We start from the raw sequence: 20090 nt of genomic DNA on the forward strand, positions 1-20090 counted from the left end.
TACTTACTAAATTGTGATTTCAAATGAATTTATATAAATGAATAGTTATAAGTAGCATTTTATGTGTTCTTTGAAAATTAAAACTCAGTTAAAAATAGACTTGTGATATCTTTGGAACCCAAGGTGCTGACAACTAAAGATAAGACTGTCAGAAGGCCTTTGGGTGAGGCTGTAAGTCGGTGTCATAGCTCTGTAGTACAGAGTTGCTTGGCAGATGCCAGAAAACATGGGAAGATTGAGCTCTGCGGGGCTTATTTTGACTTTGTAACATATGTGCACAAATCCTTGCATAGCCTCTTAAAGCTAGCTGGGGATATTCCTTTGAATCCAAGAGAGGAGAGGATGTTATCACATGCTTTTTTGAGCACGAGAAGTTTTACAATGTTCCTTTCTGAGGTATTCTAGTTTCTAAAAACATAGAGGACAGGTTTCTCTTCAGGAGTATGAAATGCAATTGTAAATTATGAAGTATTCCTGAGCAGGTTCCTGAAGTGGCCGTGGGCTGTTCCCCATCCTCCCCCAACCTTATTCTTTGTATGGAGGAAGCTCATATAGTTTAAAAATTTTGAGTAGTATTTTAGTTTTGTAGCACACTTGCTATTTAATGGACATAGTTAACTTCTCAGGGATAAAATCTGGAGAGCTACAGTTTTTCTGGGTCCATGTGCTTCTTGACAGTGGTTGTGTATAAAGTAATGCTGGAACCTCACGGGACTTTAATGGTGAGGCAGGCGCACCTGAGGAAGTGCAGACTTAGGCTGCGGCTTGGTGTTTCACTCACTGATGCTCTGCAGGTACAACAGTAAGCTCACAAGATCACCGCGGAGCAGAGAATTGGGCTCCTCTAGTGCTGCACGTGCTGCTCTAACGTCCCAGTGCAATCTCTGTTTGTGTTCCTGCTGCAGACAAACCCGTCATGTAGCCAGTCCTGTGAAAGTGTAGCACATGCAACAACATGCAGCACAGTGTGCACGGCAGTCAGTAAGTGCCTCCGGAATTATAGGTGGACTGTATTGCACTTTCACTTGTTTTGTTTGGTGGTGCCAGGGATGGAGCTCAGAGCTCTGTGTGCTAGGTAGGCGTCCTATCATGGGAGCACACACTCAGCTCTAGTATTACATTAGACTATCTTCTTCCTGTTATTAAAAAGCATTGAACCACGGTGTGTCTTGTTCTACCGGCAGCTGCCTTACTTTTCTCCTCTTCACTAAGTCTCTTGGTTGCATTGAGAAGCTTTGTGGAGTGACCGACCTCTGCAAGTAGGGCCGTGCAAGTGCATTAGCGCTGTCCTGATGATGTCTGAATCCATAACAGTGGACTTCCCAAAACACACACCCATTGCTAAGCAATGCTTGAATGCAGATAAAATCTAAAAATAAGACAGGATCATGCGCATGTGTCTACTTGTGGAATGTTGCAAGCTGATGCAACACCATTTGGGGCAAAAGCTCTGGGGATGAGAGGATCGTGCCCTAGGAACTGACAGGAGACTAACATGCTCAGAGGAAAAATTAAATCTTCAAAACTTGCTGGCGAGGTGAACGGCATTCATTTCCTCACAGGGAGATCAGGACTACGTGGGCAGCATAAGGCAGCCACCCAGAGGACAGGAAGCAACTTGGGCCCAAGTAAGATAGAGGAGACCTGTGAGGCTGGGACTCCCCGAATGACCACACCCTCAGTCAAAGGATGACCCGGGAGAAATCCTCTCCACCATGGGAGAAGGAAAGTGCTTTCATTTCTCACGGCCTTGTCTGTGAGCGGAGAAGAAGCGCTTTTATACTTCATAACTTTTTATAGGCCCTCGTGTGGGTTTAGAGTTCGAACTCACATTGCACTGCAGCATTGGAAAGACTGAGCAGATAAATTATTTTCAGAGAACTGAGGGCCAGTAGCTTCCCCGGTGACAAGAATGTCTTTGTGAAGGAGGGGACTTTCACCGTGAGTCAGTTTGGAGTGTGCGCACACATGCGTGTAGGTTACAAGAGCGCATCTGTGGCTGTGTGTTTGGTGGTGACCTCTGTGTACAGGAGCTGCGTATGTCTGCGGCAGGCGGGGCTCTCCTCGGAAAGCGAGGCAGTCTACACGGTAAGTGAAGGAGCGGAATCCGGAGAGGCCACTGGAGTGAGTGGCTGACAAGATGGTCAAGCAGCAGACATGAGCAAGGGAAGAGGAAGGGGAAAAGTTGTGGTGTTTGTGACACTGCCATTTACCCTCATATAGCTTGATACAAAGTGGACGTCCTGGGAAAGAAACAGCCATTACTATGTTCTTGAGACTTCTGTAACTGAGAGAAACTTTAACTGTTCTGGAATTTTACGCTCATGAAGGAGTTAATTAAGGATAGCAGGATGTGGTCTGCAATGTCACAGCAAGTACACATGTATGTGTCCCAAGCAGCCCCGAGGGAGGGGGCCCGCCAGAGCTCTATGCTCCTGTGGACCCCTGTCTCCTCCTGTGGACCCGTCTTCTCCTGTCTACCCCTGTCTCCTCCTTAATAATAGCAGAAGTCACAACAAAACAAGCAGTTTTAACTTTAGGGGAGGAGAAAAAAGTTTTGGAAAAAACCCTTTTGTGTTTCTGCAGAGGGGAAATCTAGGAGAAGTCCAGCTTTGTTATGAGCAAGGCCGACCTTGGCTTCGGGAAGCAATGGTCATTCTTCATTTTTTAAAGTGGAGTCTTTGAAGTGGCTTCTAGTAAAATTGGTCGTGGAGTGAAGTGGATATCATTTACTTTAATTTAGGGGTGGAGACAGAGCTTGCAGAGCTCCAAACTGGAAGTTAATATTAAGGCAAGGAGACATGTAATAAGTGGAAACTTGGCTTCCATGGTAGGAAACAAATGAGTGTTATAAATGGAACATCCACACTGGAAAGCACACGCTAATCCTGCAGTAGAAGATCTTTCTTGGGTTCCCAGGTTTTATTGTATTTTTTATTGCTTAAACATATGCCCTACAGGATTAGAGATGGCTGCATGGAAGTCCAGAATCCATAATTACCAGATATTATTTTAATATAGATATTTTATTTTGAGAGTGTAGATTTAAGTGCAGGATATTTTTAACCACTCAGAAGCAAAAGAGCAAGAAAATGAGGTGACAAAAGGTAGAACATTTTGGTAACGGAAGAAACTCATGTGGCCAAATATACTTGTCTGGGTTTTTTAATGTAAAATTTGGGTTTCACTTGCCTGCATACTCCCCAAGTACCTAAGGAAAACACCAGCTAACAAATTATTTAATCTGCTTAATACCAGACAATTGCTCCTTTTCCTCCACTAAAATGATTTGAGTCTTCATAATTTGGTAAAAGCAGAATAAAGCCAGTGAGATCCAATACCTCAAATAACAGCCCCACGTTAATTGGTAGCAGAGAGACAAAACAGAACAAGCAATATTTAGATTTCTCATGAAGAAATACTCTGTGCCTTTTTTCCCTTCTGCTTAATAGACTTTTAGCTAATGTGCCTTTCCTCATAATGTTTTCCATATGTTTATTATTCTCTTTTGGAAAGACCAAATTATTAACCTAATTTTTACATCAAAAGATTCATATTTTAAATATACCCTTACAAAACCAAGTTTTAAAATGCTACCAAACAACAGATCTTTCTTCATGCAGTTTGTTTATGTGTTTCTTAAGGAGATTTTTTTTTTTTTTTTTTGGTTTTTCTCCGGTACCGGGAACCGAACTCACGACCTTGCGCTTGCCAGGCAGGCGCTTTTGCCGCTGAGCTAAATCCCCAGCCCCTCTTAAGGAGATTTTTAAAAAGTCCCATTGCTGACCAGATAAACTTGGCCATACTTAGTTACAAAAGATGTAATTATGTGCACTTCTCTGAGCTGTGCAGAAATGAGATGAGGGACGGAATTTCTAGAAGTAGAGAAGTGGTGACAGCACTATTGCGATAGTCAGGAGAGCTGCTCTCAGGGTTCTTAAAGAGTTTCATGACAAATGTGTTTTGTGAATACATGCATTTAAGAGGATCCATTTCCTGAGCACCTATTAAATAGCTAAATAGAAAACACGCAAAAAAATAAAAGGAAAAATTTGAAAATTTTGTCCTTACTGAAGTTTTACAAAATGCATCCTTAGGGGCTGGGGATTTAGCTCAGCGGCAAAGTGCCTGCCTGGCAAGCGCAAGGTCGTGAGTTCCATTCCTGGTACTGGAAGAAAAACAAAAAATAAACAAACAAACAAATACATCCTTAATTAATTCAGCAGATATTTCATCACATTCTGTTGTAGCTGTTAGATTAAGATTTTTAAAGTTCCATTGAATACTATTACAAAGAAAACTATTTTAATTTAAACAGCTTTCTAAGACCTTTCTGATTTTGACATGGTGTTTATAGCTGTACAGTTAACTGTTTCCCGCATAATGTCCTGCTGGAAAGTGATCTCCTCATAGTAAGGTGAAAGGTTAGGAAATTACCGCCAGAAAAGGAGCAGGTGGAGGAGCGGAGCATAAGGAGGAGGTAGGGGTCCGACAGATAGAGGAAAGCACCCTGTTCTTACCATGCACCTAATGATGTCTACTTCCACGAGTGTTGCAAAATTGCAGTGTGATGCAAGACTTCTAGAGCATTGTCATGTTAACAGTGCACCAGGCTGCATTTGGATTGTTGGATTTTCAAGCGTGATTAATAAGGTTCTTGGGCCTCAAATGCCTGAGAAACAATGATTGACAAAATATATTTGTGTACTTTGCTAAGTGGCTGGATTGTTTATCTCAATGAAAAAGGTTAAACCATTCAGATTAAAATAAAACATCATTTTTCATTTAGTTTATCTCCAGCATCTTTTTATTTGTATAAGCTTCCCTCTGATTTGGGCAAGCTTGTTTTCTTCTGCTTCCCCGTAAATCCAGAGGTATCAAATGAACAATGGAGAAAGCTGCTTCTAAGCTAGACAGCATTTTAAACTGATATTCAAATAGCCAGCATTTTAAAATAACGTGTAAAATGTTACTATAATGAGATAATTAACCTGCTCATAACAGACCATAAACTGGAAGCTCACCAGGAAAGAAAACATGCCTCAAACTGTTTGACCTGTCCAGCAGCCTTTCACTCATGGGGCCCAAGTGTGCAAGTGGTATGGAATTTGATGGTCATGTTTATTTTTTCTGTTAGGAGTGAATAAGAAACAGCACTGGATTCACCAGAGAAGTTTTGTTCTGTTTTCCTTCATAATCATTGTTTTTTTTTGTTTTGAAAATCATTATTTTGGGGCCCATGTCAGCCCTTTTGATCTACAATTGATTAGCACTCTGAGATAACGAGGTAGCAAATCCCTTGTGACCTCCAGTCCCACAAGTCACAGCTCATTGGACCGAGGAGAACCTCTTCATAAATAACAGAGAGAGCATCATTCGCGGGGTCCAGAGTGTCTCAGCAAGCGTTCCTCTCGCTGAGGCAAAATACCCGACACCTGCGAGTTAGAAGAAGAGACGTTCATTTTGATTCACAGTTCATGAATCAGTCCGTGGTCAGCAGGCTGTAAGGCCTTAACTGCGTGGTGGAAGGGCCTGGGGCAGGAAAGCTGCTCACACCACGGGATCAGGAGGCAGAAGCAAAGGGGAGGGAGGAGCCCGCGGGAGAACACACCCGGCCGAGTCACGGCCCTGCTCCCTGCCCCACAACCCCCTGCGAATGTGAGACTTGGGGGAAACTTTAGCTCTAAATCCCAACGCAGAGCTGAGTGGCTCAGAAGTAGAACCCTGGACGGCAAATGTGCACACAAAAGTTGAGTAAAGGGCAGCAAAACTGAGAGACTGAAAAAGAGGGCATTGCTGCCTGGCAGCCTTTCACGCCCACCAATCTCAGTGTTGTGTTTCCTTCATTTATGGAAATTCCCTGTTTCCCCACAAAGCGTACTTCTAATTATTCACTTAACATTTGCAAGAGCGGTCACACTCCCTGACACACTGACCTTTCCGTCATCTACTGAGGAAAGCCTTATGTTTTTCTGGCTTTCTGTTGTCTCTTATGTAGAAGAAGGTTATTACACTAGAAGATAAATCAAAGTACATGTTCATACCTGTCCCATGAACCTTATCGACTCAAAGCAGATATGGTTGATCTTATTTGCCCTCCTTGGTAATTTTAATTTAATTAGTGTGATCATATTAATTCACAGTTAAAGCCTACAGAAGAAAGAATCCATACCATCTGTACCGTCATCTTATTCTCGGTCTGATTTGTCTTCTCTTTAGGATTAAACTTTGACCTTTATATTATCGGCGATAATTAGGGAACAAAGTGGTATGCTTCTTTCCTCGGTATGAGAGATGAACATTTCAGAACTCATTACCTTTTGAGGACCTTTGCCATCCGTTTTGCAGATGTCGCATTTTGTTATTTTAATCTTGTTTTCACAAAGTATTTGTCACATCCCTTTCAGCGTGTGGCTTTCATTTGGAAATCTTACTGTTTTGAGCTGTTGTTTCTATAAAACTCGCCAAGCTTTTTCATTTTCTAATGTCTTTCCGTGTTTCTCTTAATATTTTTTCATAATTCATTTCTACAGGAAATTTTATGCACACACACTGTTGCCCTTGAATGTAATATAACTCAGACCTTCTCCTTTAGAATGCTGATTTGCAATTGGCCAGTTTGATATTGAATATAAACTATTGTTCCCATAGTTGTCATTTTAACATAATGTATTGTAACCAGTTAATGATTATATATCTGGCCCTTACACACACACACACACACACACACACAAAGCTGCTGATAACTATAATGACACCCAACCAAGAATCTATTAGCTTTGTTTAACAACTTTATCATATTGCCAACATAATGCTAATTCTGGATTTGTTTAGGTGAAATAAATATCAGTTCTTAGATCACAGTGGCTCAATGTGATAAAATTACTTCTCTGAATGAAATAGCAAACTTATTTAATAGTGTCAAAAAGGGTCAGATTCGGGGCTGGGGATTTAGCTCAGCGGCAAAAGCACCTGCCTGGCAAGCGCAAGGTCGTGAGTTCAGTTTCCGGTACCGGAGAAAAACCAAAAAAAAAAAAAAAAAGGGTCAGATTCATGACAGAAAGTCAGTGGAAGAATTCAGTAGCTATGGGTTAAAAACTGGAATCCCCATCTGGAAAGAACAAAACTCCTTTTATTTTTAAACATCACTTTCATATAGAGCAGAATGGTCAGTAGAAATTGTTTCTATTAATTGTGATCACTTAGCATTATCTTAGAACACTCACTAAAGCAAAATGTATTGACTGCCTTCTGTGTACCAGCCTCTCTGCCATTAGGTATTCTGAACAATACAGAGCAGAGCGAAGCACAATTCTTTTCACTAATGATTTTTTGATCTAGTCAGTAAAATATGGAAGTCATGGCAAGCTGCTTAGGTAAGAAGTCATATTTCCCCAACTTACCAATTTAAATCAGATTGCTTTTAATTTTAAAATTAAGGGTAAAAATAGCTATCAGAATCAAGTTCTGTTTGCATATTTCTATAAAATCTTTCAGATTAAGCAAAATTTTCTATTTTTTTTCCTGATGGAACTACTTACAAATTATCCAAGAAAACTTTAGCTTAATCTAGAATGCCATTTTGTATTTTGTTTCCATCCACAGTATTGAAACATTTCTAGTTTATTCTGTATATTAAAAAAATGTGTGTTCCTGTGTGTGCTTCAGTCTAATTCAAACCGTGAAGAGGTACCGGACTGAGGATGGCACATCAGAGTAAGCTCGAGGTACCAAACGGACAGCTGCTGCGGGGAGCAGGAGGGTTCAGGCAGTGTGTGACAGGGACGCAGGGCAGACACGAAACCAGACAGGGAGAACGCTGTACTTTGCTTTTATTTTTTCTGTTTTATTTTTCAATATTAAAGGGAACGGACAGCCACCTGGACATGTTTAGGTGAAACTGACTTGCTTGATGGCTTGTTTTGGGACGCTCGGTCTGAAATGTGTGTGGAGGTGGGCTGGTGTGGTTCTGAGTGGAGCAGTGCTGGAAAGGTCAGAGACTGAGAAGAGGGAGCGACCTAGGGAACTTCTCCTTCCTGGTGACGGGCGGTGAGTGGTGCTGTGGCCCAAATGTGTGTGTCCGCTCCAAACGCATGCATGGCGAGCTAACCCTGGATGCGGCCATACTGCGAGGTGAGACTTCAAAGGCTATCGGGTCAGGAGAGACCGCGATAGGAGTATGACGTTAACGCTCTCGCCGACAGGCTGAAGGACGCATATTTGCTCTTCCCCTACATGAAGACACACAAGTTGCTACCCTCTAAGCACCAAGAAACCGGCTCTGCCTAGACACAGGATCGCCAGCCCTTCACCCTCACCTGCCCAGCCTCCAGAGTTGTTAGAAATAAACCCCTGTTTTTCATTAACTGCCCGCTTTATGCTATTTTGTTTTGGTAGCCTGACCAGACTGAGACAAAGGGGAAGAACAGATGAAGGAAACGTGCCAGAGAAGTTTCTGGATGCAGAGTCAGTGGAACTAACAGTTTCCTGCAATGTGTGGAAGGGAAGGCGATGAAGAGGAAGGGTTAGCCGCAGGGACAGACACGACTCTGACTTTGCAGGCCTAGCAAGTTAGGCTAGGACGTTTGATCTCTCCAGGGCACTGGCAGATTTACAAGAGCAGATGCGGACCTACTTGCTGCTGAAGGTGATCCACATTTTTATAGGCCGTGTTCCACAGCGCCACAGTTGTCCTGCTGAGTTACCACCCAGAACAGCATCCGAGGAGTTTCCGGGGGTCTCCTAAGTCCCTTAGGCCAGTAGACTCTGCAAGGCTTGTCTGACAAATACAGTAATGGGTGCGGTACAACCTAAATTTTGTACTTGTTACTTGATTGTTAATTAAAGCAGTTGTTGTAGGGTTTATCTTTTAAATAATTAAAAAATTATATTGATTTTTAAATATAAGAAAAATACCAAAAAGTACAAAAAAGAACTATTGATTATAATCTTAAAACACAGGGGAAATTAGTATAAACTATTACAATATATCATTCTCATATATATATATAGACATATGTATATACCTACATATGTATATTCATGAGAATTTCATGAATCATAAGGTACACATTTATTTTGGTTAGTACAATACAGATGACACTCCTTTACTTAAAAATATTTATCTGTGATACTGAAGATTGAACACAGGGCTTTCACACTGAGCTATAGCCTATCTTTTTGTATATTTTGCTTTGAGACAGTCTTGTTAAGTCGTTAAGTTATCCAGGCAGACAGGACTCAAATTTGCAAGCTCCTGTCCTAGTTTCCTAAAGTGCTGGGACTACAGGTGTGTGCCACCACACCCAACTACGCTTAGGAAAACTTTTGCAGATGTGCTGTTGAGATTCAACATGGCCTTCCATTGCATGTGTGGCTGTTAAATGTGTGTGTGACTTTAACCATTCTACTTCTGATTGAGAGTATTTATTTTATTATTATTACAATAAAAATGTGATGAACATTGTTATACTTTTGCTGACATATGTAGAGTGGAATTCATGAAGAAGATAGAATACAGATATTTTAATATATTGTCTATATCATTATCTTGAGAACGGATAGTTTTTGCTTGTACATTCGCTAGATTTTTACAACATTCAGCAATTTTCACCAATAAAAAATACCATAATTTGAAATGCATGCAAAGTTGCTGTCTAACTGAGATGTCATTTTAATTTTCATTTACACTTAATTTGTTACTGGATAAATTGAGCAGTTTTTCACAAGTTCACATTTGTAATTTTGTGATAAGTGTTCTTCCTGTCCTTTGCCTACATTTTCTATTGAATTATTTTTTTCTCATCAATTATTTTGCTGTAGTTGTGGTGTTGGAGATTGTACCCAGAGATCTGTGTGTGCTTGGTGAGCATTCTACCACAGAATTATATCCCTTTTTTATCATCAATTCTTAAGATTTATTTATATGTTCGTAAGCTATCACTTAGGTAGTAAGATATATATCATCTATCTATATTTATGTATATATTGTGACATTATTTTCAGGGCTCACTGTTTGGCTTAATAGATATATACTTTAAATTTGTATTTACTCATTTATGAATTTATTCAGGGAACACAAAATGAATGCATAAAATCTGCCAACTATTTTTCTGGGCAAATAAAAAAGTTAACATGTCTTCATACAGCTCGTGTTCTTGCCGTGGAATACAGCTGATTAAGAAGCATACATAATATAAAAATGCATTTTAGAGAATATTACATGGTGAGAAAGGAAACGAAGAAATGAAAGCCAAAGTACAGCAGAATACAAGGGATTTGGGCCGGGGGTGAGGCGGTGATTTAAGTGTAAGCAAAGAGCTGAAGGAAGTGAGTGTCACTGTGCCCGGCATCGACTTCACAGGGGAAGAGGGTTCCAGACGGAACAGCTCCTTCAAGGACTTACGGTTCTTTCAGCCAGCAGCAGTGTGGCCAGTGTGGGTGGGGAGGGGAGCAGGGGCCAGGAGCCCGCGTGGGCCCGCGCAAGCCTCTACACGTTTATGTGAGTGAAACGGGGAAACCACAGGTTTTGAACAGGGCTGGCTGGGTGTCCCGTGAGGCTAGACTGAAGGGAGGTGAGACGGAGGCAGAGAGACGAGTTGGGAAGGAAGCGATTGCCATAGTTAAGGCAGTATGTGAAAATCATTTGAACTGGTGGGAAGCTTCTGGGCATATTTTAAATGAGAATTGGTTTCAGAACGAATTAATACTGTGTGTGATAGGGCGGGACAGGGATCACACATGCACCAGTGTTGTCTGAGTGGCTGCAAGGAGGAAACTGACGTCAGCTGAGGTTAGGGAGGCTGAAAGTGAAAAGTAGAAGTTCCATGGGAGAGTTATATACTTAACAAGTTTATTACACACCTAGATGAGATGCAAATAGGCACTGCATACGCATGGAGTCTCAAGTCCCAGGAGTAAAGTGGCCTGGTGTGTGGATACGACTCACACGCACCCTCCCCGAACATTACTGTCTCTCCGTTATGGATAATTCATGGTACCTTGTGGATGCCGAGGGAGTAGTCACATTGTATGGTTTAGAGAATAATGAAAGAAAAAGTCTCTACATTATCAGCAAACAGACCATTTCTTCCCTTGCTGTCACAACGGTCAGGATCCTTTTCTCTGTATTCCGTTGCACACAGGAACTACATTTTCCTCATCTGCTCACGCCTTCATCGATGTTCAACAGGGGGCTGCGTCCCGCCTGCCCTCAGGGGCGCTGCACTGACCGCAAACAGCAGCTGTCTCTAACTGCAATGCAAATATCTCTTTGAAACTCTGATTTCATTTTCCTTGGATCTTGATGAATGTGACTTTGTATTAGATTTTAACCTGATGTAGCATGGCATCTTTACTAGTCTTTTTTATCAATCTCTTCTTGATTGTTATATATACTTACTTAACAAATTTAATTGCAACTAAATATGTTTAAGAACATGTCCTCCAAATATCTGTTACACAAAATGCATAGATTAATTTAGAGATGATTTATTTAGTAGCCGTGCTGTTTTCCCATTCACATAGTGTGTACATAGTTTGATGGAGTCAATGCCGGGCAGAGTGACACTCATTTCCTTCAGCTCTTTGCTTACACTTAAATCACCGCCTCACACTCTGGCCCAAATCCCTTGTATTCTGCTGTACTTTGGCTTTCATTTCTTTGTTTTCTCCATTTCACTTATTTGGATCATTGTTTCTATAAAAATGACATATGGATATTTTCTTTCTCTAGAAGGCCTATGAATTTAGATTTTCCCCTATTTAATAGCATAGATGCTTTTGTTTTTCTTCTTGATTTCAATTGCATCCTTCCAGCATTTTAACACTCTCTCCATCCTTTAGAAATTGTGAGTTTGTCCAAGGCTCATTTCCATCCTAAACAGAAATTTTTCAGAACATTCATGCTTTTATATGTATATAAAACCTTAAATCTGTTTGTATTAAATATATGACTACCTTGAGCAATTTCTCAGGGAAACTTTTGCTTATAGGATGTTGAAAATATTTTATGACATCAACTTTCAGAAGTAAAAAAGTTGAGGTTTAAAGAGGATGGTTTGAGGATTGGGTTTCTTTTACTTTGATCTCACAGGAACTACAGATAACAAAATAAAACACACTTTCTTGGTAAAATGTTTGTAACATTGTAAAATGTTTACAGTTTTGTAAACATCTTGTTAAGAAATATTTTCATCAGTAATAAACACCCACTGTTTTTCGTTGAAGTTTCCAAATTAAAAGAATATTCTTGTTTATATTCTGTAAGGAAAGAGAATGTTATTTATTTCTCTCCATAGACGTTTTGGAACACTTGCCCCTGAAAACACACAAGATAACAGACCTTAGAGTAAAAGCATATTGGTTTCTACTTTAGCTATTGGATGTTCAACAAAATTATTTTAAAAGGCTGCTTATAGGTGAATCCATTGGAAGTTTGAAATTTTGATTGCCTACTTACTGAAATTGTTAGAATTCACATGAAAATCTTACTGTTATGAATTTTAATGAAGTGCTATCTTGTTTATAAAGTGAATTCATATTCTTGTATGGCAACAAAAAGACTAGAACAAAGGTACATAACTCCCAGAAGTATAGCACGTGTTCTCCACTTTACACAGCTGAGCATGCTCTGGCAGTTTAGATCTCATGTATGTCTTTACTCCACTTATCCTTTAACCTTCTGGCTTCCATACACTGAACTGAGGTTTTCCATTTTTTATTTAAAAAGTTGTTGAATGTCTATGGGTGAGTTTCTACTTTGTGTGACCTATTCTACTAATATAGGAATGAAAAAATATGGCCATAAAGAAAAACAAAGCAAAAGGCTGGGATTACAGGAAGATCCCTTTTTGTATGAATTAAATGTATAGTACGAACCTGTCAGGGAATTAGCAATTTCATGAGAATGGCTCAAATATTTAGTAAACTTCCCCATATTTTACTAGGGCTACAAATTTCAAATAAACTGTATCCCACATTTTGAAACACATCTCAGCATGTATTATAAATAGGTAGTAGCAAAATGCAAGCCTACTGGCAGGAAAAACGTCATAGGTGTAGAAAGTGTGGTCCTCAGCAGTTGCCAGATGGACAGCAGAGATGCACTAAGAGTATGGAGAGGTCGGGAAAGGACTTTGCTGTCCACAGGAAGGGGTCTTCTGTGCAGCCCAGCTGGAGAAGATGGCTCACCGTCCGCAAACTCAGTCTCTCAAGCTGGAAAATGTGAGTGTCACTGGGTGATGACCTCCAAGACCTCTTTTAGCTTAGACTTGGTTTCAGATTTTTAAAAACCCACTCTGGATACATAATTCCATTCATTGCCAGATGACAAGCAAAGAGAGTGATTAAGAGGCAGAAGGATGCTGGGACCTTTTATCATCCTCTTTCTGAACTTCACTGAAAGGTGACAGAGCACTGACCTTTTAGAGATGAGAGCCAGACTGGACCCCAAAACCCACTTATTTATCACAGAATGCCAGCACTACAATTAAGCCTGAATACTGAGGTCTTAGTTTAGGAAAGGCAACTCGTACATTAATATGTTTGTCTTAAAAGAAAAACTCAATAACAGAACTTCCAGTGATACAAACAGCTGGCCCCCGCCCGTGCGTGGCCCCTGTGTGCACGGTTGGCTGATTCTCTGCTCCTGGGCGGTGCAGGGATGACCTGGCTCGCGTGAACACAGAGAGGGCTCTGCACGCCTGTTGGGACCCACCTGCCTTAGGCCCCGCCACTGTGATGGGGAATTCTAAAGGAAGGTGTTGTCCCCAACATACTGATTCATCTATTCGTCAAAAAATGAATCAATAGACAAGAAATTCTCATTCAGCTGTGCTATATAAGAATAGCTTAAATAAAATTAGCTTTAAAATAATTAGTTAAGCAAGACCTCCACTTCAAATGCAAATTGTGATTCCACACAGACAAGGAGACTGATCTGTCCATCGCTAATAACTTGGGTGTTTCACTGTATCATTAAATAAATACATACACACACGTATATGTATTTAGATTTTATGTGGTACCACACCATATTCATGTTTGTGTTTTAGGTGTCTTCTAAATATTTCCATCTTTAAGTATTACTACTTGGGTTATAGTGACTATTTTGGCCACACATTTTAAAAGTTATTTTTATATCATATATTTGTTCTTTATATTCTGTTCACCTAAAGAAGTTAATATTTTTAAAATGTAGCCTATTCAGTATAATATTTGACAGAGCATCTCTTTGTCTCATTTATATACTATTTTATACTTTTTTTATTTCTCTATTTTAAACATTGTATGTGGAAGGGTGAGTGTAGTTCAGTGGTGGTGACCTTGCCTAGTGATTTGGTCTCCACCACTGAAAAATGAATGTATCTATCTGTCTACACATTTGTAGGTTTCTTTCTAACTGTTATAAGGAGCTTCTTTGTTACTTTCCTTGCCTGCGTGAACTTCTCTATGTTATCTTGTGTTTGATATCATAGAAAGTGATGAAGAGATGAAAGGAATGAGAAAGGGCCCAGCGTCACAGACGCAGCAGAGGCAACACATGACAAGGGCTCATTATGAAAGGGCTACTCCAAATATGTAAAAGCTAGGTGACAAATAAAGACCATGAAAGGATATAAGTGATCAGAAATGGAAAAGAAGAAATACTACCTACTACCTATCAAATTAGTAATTTACATTACTAATGGATACATCAAGGTCAGATGTTTTATGAATACATCTGACAATGGATACATCAAGGTCAGATGTTTTATGAATTAATAATATTAAATATAAAAGACGAAAGTATTTCTACTATTACATAAACATTTTCAGAGGACTTGGAAAATTTGAATTTACCCTATTCAATCTTTTTTTTCTGGTACTGGGAATCAAACTCATGACCTCGCGCTTACCAGGCAGGCGCTGGGCCGCTAAATCCCCAGCCCCTTACCCTGTTCAGTCTTACTACCTATGTAGCCGATCTTTTAGTTCACAAATTTGATAGACACTATATGCAAGAAAAATTATGGCTACTCTTATTCATGAACACTGAATGCTACACAAGATGTTAGCAAACCAGATCAACTAATGCATATAAAAGATAACATATCAAAAAGAGATTTGTTTTATTCTAGGATTTAAGTTTGGTTTAACGTTAGAAAATTCATTAGAAATTACAAATTTAAAAGAGTGAAAAATATGATTATTCCAATGAATGTACTATATGTATTAACTATAACTTATTTTTCTTTATTTCTGGAATGAGACATTCAGGTATCCTCCTCTGACCATTCAATTTTTGAGGCCTCGCCTAAACTACAAACAGGTCTGAAAACTAGGGCAGCAAGTTCTTCAGCTGCTTCAGGGGCAGCCCTGGCTCTTGAGGCCCAAGGGTGCTCCACTGTTCTCATCCTAATTGATTTCTTGAGTCTAGGATACCTCCATTATAAGCCCTGCAAGGATACTGCAAGAAAGAAAAACCACAGCCAAATCTATCATGTGATATCTTTAGAAAGTCTGTCCAATGAATTGAGAGACATGTAAAAATATCAATTCATTTAAGACAAGTTGGCTCTGTCCTGGAAATTGTAGTTAAACTTTCTGAAATCACTTAGAAGTTACAGCTACACAACCTGAAATCAATCAGTGGAAATGTTCTTAAATCAATCATTTTAAAATCTGTATTAATAAAATAAAGAATTTATGAATTCAAATAATATTCAAGGTTATTTAACATACCTAAAGCAGGAGTTTCTAGTCAGGGTGAGGAAGGGAAAAGAACTATGATATGTACAGTTGGAAATAAAAAAATGTACAGTTGGAAAAGATGAAATAACATTATTACCATTTCAGATATCATAATTATATATTCAAAATCCCAAAAGAATTTTCAGATAACCTGTTTAAAATCAAGATTGCAGAAAATAAAAAATAGATGTGCTATATACATGCATGAACTCCCCAAGATGAATAATCATCATGCACTAATAAAATTTTTAAAAATTAAAAGAACACAGAATATGACCACAACATATAAAAATATATGCATTTCTATACAGATTAGTAAAAAATTCATTACAAAATGAAATAAAATTTCAACTGTAACATCATTAAACTATCAAATAATATAGTATAACAGCAAACATGTAATACTGCTTTAAAGAAAACAGTATATATGGAGACAAGTTTTTAAAACTTTTTACAAAAAAGAGTGTGAACAGATGGATGACCAGAGCATCTGGACCTATTCCTACCCGAAAACGTCTGCTTATTCCGGTATCATGGCTATGTGACTCGTTTTCCTACTGGATCGATATTAGCTAATCCACTGTACTTGTAATCCTATTGGTTGATTATAATTTGCCCCACATTGTACCCACATTGTGACGTTGCTGTATAAATTACGCTGACAGAGGGCCTCGGTGGCCACCCCATTTGAGACCCTTCTGGACCCCCAGGAGCTGCTCTTCTCTCCTCATTTCCCATAAAACTCTCTGAGCTTCTTCCTTTGGTTCACATTGGTTTCAACGTTATGAGACCCTGAACTTGGGGCATTTTACATCTAATAACTGGGAGCATTATTTCTCCTATATCAACAAGATTATAGAATACTCCCCTTCCTCACACCATATACCCAAATGCATATGGTACCACTACAATAAAAGAGGACTGCACAGGAAAAACTGCCGGATGCAGACTCCTTCCAAGGAAGAAATTTTAGGGAAGGACAATGAAGAAATTAGAAAATCTGAAGCCCCTGGAGGTGATAGCTGCAACAAACATTACAGCCAAACTACCTGCCTGAAAAACATACTTTCCCACTTTCAGGCAGTTTCCCATAGTTCCTGTCACCACACACAGTATGTCTTTCAGCAACAAAATCATGTGGCAAGCCAAACTCTAAGAGAAAATACAGTGTGAAGAGATATAGCAAGAACCCCAATCAGAGGTATCAGAGTGATACGATGGAATCTCACACAGCTGTAACTGGTAGGTGTGGTCCTTTTATGGTAGAAGTAGAAAACATACAACAGAATTGGAAATATCAGCACAGAGGTGGAATCTCTAAGAAAGTGGCAAAAGGAACTGCTAGGGGGAAAAAAATACCAGAAATGAAGAATGCCTTCGATAGGCTTACTGGGATCCTGGACCTGCCCGAGGGGAGAGAGTCAGGGAGCTGAAGGCTGCGTGAAGAGGAACTAGTTAGTAACATACACAGCAATGCTCCAGCTACGTAAAGCTCAAGTGAGATAAAATTTGCAGTCATAAAGAAAGGTACAGTGATTTTTAGAATTTTCTGGGGAAGCAGAACATGCTATCGCAGAGCGCTCACAGGGCGTTTAAACATACTGGAGCATGTGCCAACGAAAAGCAGGGAAATAGAGGCATCTGAGACTCTGCTGTTACGTGAAATAAGTAAACACACAGCTTAAATACTGCAACCCAAAATATAAATAAAGAGCAAAATAAAACGTACATAACAGGAAGACAGGGACTTTGCACATGGAAGACGATGAAGGGATGAAGGAGGGGGAGGAGGGGAAGGCGGAAATGGAATGGAGGTGTGCTGTGTGTGAGCACCGACACCACCTGAGGAGTGTGATCACTGTGTACTGCAAACCTCTAAAAAACTTGAACAAAACGTAAATCTAAAGTTAGCCTTGCTCCATATTTTAAAGTGTGGCAAGTATAGTATGTTTATTTTATTGTGTTTTAAATTAAGGGAGTACTTCAAATGTAATTTTCACATTAACAGTAAAGTAATTTAAAAGTTAAAGAAAAAGGAATAAAATGTGTCATTATAACCACATTTGCACTTTTGGCCATGATTTCCTGAACCAAAGGTACCCATTAAAATTTAAAATAGCATTCAACTGAGTCCTAGGTTGTTTTAGAATGTGTCCCCCTGACATCTTTCAGCCTATAGTCACTTGAGGTCACCTGCAGTGTAAATCAGCAGGACTTGTTTACAAAACAAATGTGTGGCTGCAAAATACTGTCTCCCGAAGAGTTTAAAACCAGAGACCAGAAATATACGGTGGGAGCACTGTTCGCGTTCTCACACCAACACAAACAGCAACTAGTGCAGCATCATATGAGACAGATTGAAAGAAATACTGCTGGGTTTCAGTGGTTCAAGCAAGTCAACAAATTTCTTTAATTGTGGCAGATTAGAGCTAAAAACTACAGTGTTCAGCAAAGAAGGGCTTTAAACATTAAACTGACGCATGATAAACCGGCCTTGGGGTCGTGAGAAGGCTATTCAGCTAATTTCATTTCACGGTGGGATCCACTGACATCTGGTTCAGCTGCAGAAACTGGAAAACCTCTTTAATATTCTCTTGACAGTAAAAGTGGACATGTGGAACACATTCTAATCTGTTAATCTTGGTGCTCCTGAAAAAGGCACATTTGGCGTTAAGCTACACAATAATAAACATAAAGCCTCCAGATCCAGTTGTAAATAATTTAATGGCATTTGAATACAGAATAGAACTTTCATTGCTCAAAGGTACCAAAGGGTGATGGTGTACCTCATCCTCCCTGAACTTAGAAGGCCCTGGGCACTGCATGTGCTCTTGCGCTTCATCACTGCCCACCTTTATACACCGGCTCCATGTGGCCAGTGAGAGCTAGTGAACAGTAGCAAGTAACTCGCTTTCCTTTCCTCGCCTTGCTCCCCGCTCCTTTCCTCCTTCCTTCTTTCCCTCCCTCCCTCCCTCCTGTGCTTGCTGAAGCCCTTCCCATCTCCCTCCCTCCCTTTCATTATGTTACATATTTGAAGGAATCAGATAACAGCAAAACAAGAGCTGGGCATGCACACACTTGTAATCCCAGCACTCGGGAGGCTGAGGCAGGAGGATCATTGCAAGTTCGAGACCAGCCTGGGCTACAAAGGGAGCTCAAGGCCAGCCTGAACTGCATAGTGAGACCCTGTCTCAAAGAAAAAGAAAAAAGAGCAAAACAAATTGCATATATATATGAATTTCCTATATACATGTGAATATATAAGTATATACTCACGTGTATATAATAAATAGCTATACATATAGTAGCATATTATGCATAAGTGGACTCTAGGTCCCTGTATAAATAGATGAATATGTAAATATGGAACAAATTATATTTGCTGCACTAAGGCCTGTGCCTGGATGAAAAAGTAGTCGGATTCAGGAGGAACAGATTGCGGAAGCTCTCCCTGCCTCACAGTCTTCCCGGTGCGGTGGCGCAGTGGTGGAACGGGCTATGACTTGGACTGCGTGTGGCTTCTCTGCTTGTCCTTCCTCTGCATGTTGCCCTCCACTTCCTGTGGCCTGTCCACAGCTCCCCACTGCTGTGTAAGCTGTTCTTTGTTAGTGGTCTTTTATATCATTTTCCAGTTCTTGTTTCTACTAAATTTCTCTATCCAGCATTGATATATTTGTTTCAGCTTCAAAATACTGTCCCCCAAACCCTTGATTTAACTTCAGAAAAAAATTAAATGTAGGTCTACATAGTTCGCCATCAAATACTGGCTGCTGTAGAGGTTTGCTTTTCTTTCTAATGTATCCCTAGACATCTTTTTTGATCTCTATAGCAAAACAAGGAAACTCAAAACATCACACTCAGACACACAAATTTAAAGCTATCACTATTTTTTCTGACAAACCAACTTATTATTTTCTTGTGACTATTCTGTGATACTCCTAAAGGGAGAGTGTTACACCCTAATTACACACAATGCCACTGGAATCTAAATTTCTAGGACCAAGTTGTTTTTTTTTTTTTTTTTTTTTTTTTTTCATTACCGGGAATCAAACTCATGACCTCGTGCTTGCCAGGCAGGCGCTGTGCTGCTGAGCTAAATCCTCAGCCCCAGGACCAAGTTTTGACTCTGTGCTCTTAGGCAGATTATCTGACTTTTCCATGCCCCATGTTCCCTCCTCTAACAGTCGTGGGTATGGCAATATCACATATGAAAACATTTTTCTCTCTTTCTCACAGGAATTCATCAGGTACTTACTGACCACCTTTTGTAGGTCACTGTCCTTTGCTAAGTGTTACGTGTAACTGGCCATTCTGTAATGTGTATATGGTGGGATCAACTGATTCATTCCAAAACAATT

At 39.8% G+C, this 20090-nt stretch overlaps 1 protein-coding gene across 4 annotated transcripts in view; it reads left to right on the forward strand.

The window, feature by feature from the left end:
* Hmgcll1 (3-hydroxymethyl-3-methylglutaryl-CoA lyase-like 1) overlaps nucleotides 1-20090 on the forward strand; it is a 120756-nt gene that overhangs the window by 70398 nt on the left and 30268 nt on the right. The gene's annotated exons all lie outside the window — the stretch shown is intronic.

The sequence above is a fragment of the Chinchilla lanigera genome, unplaced genomic scaffold (genome assembly GCF_000276665.1).
Source record: "Chinchilla lanigera isolate Chin_1 unplaced genomic scaffold, ChiLan1.0 scaffold00010, whole genome shotgun sequence".
Classification (NCBI taxonomy): domain Eukaryota; kingdom Metazoa; phylum Chordata; class Mammalia; order Rodentia; family Chinchillidae; genus Chinchilla; species Chinchilla lanigera.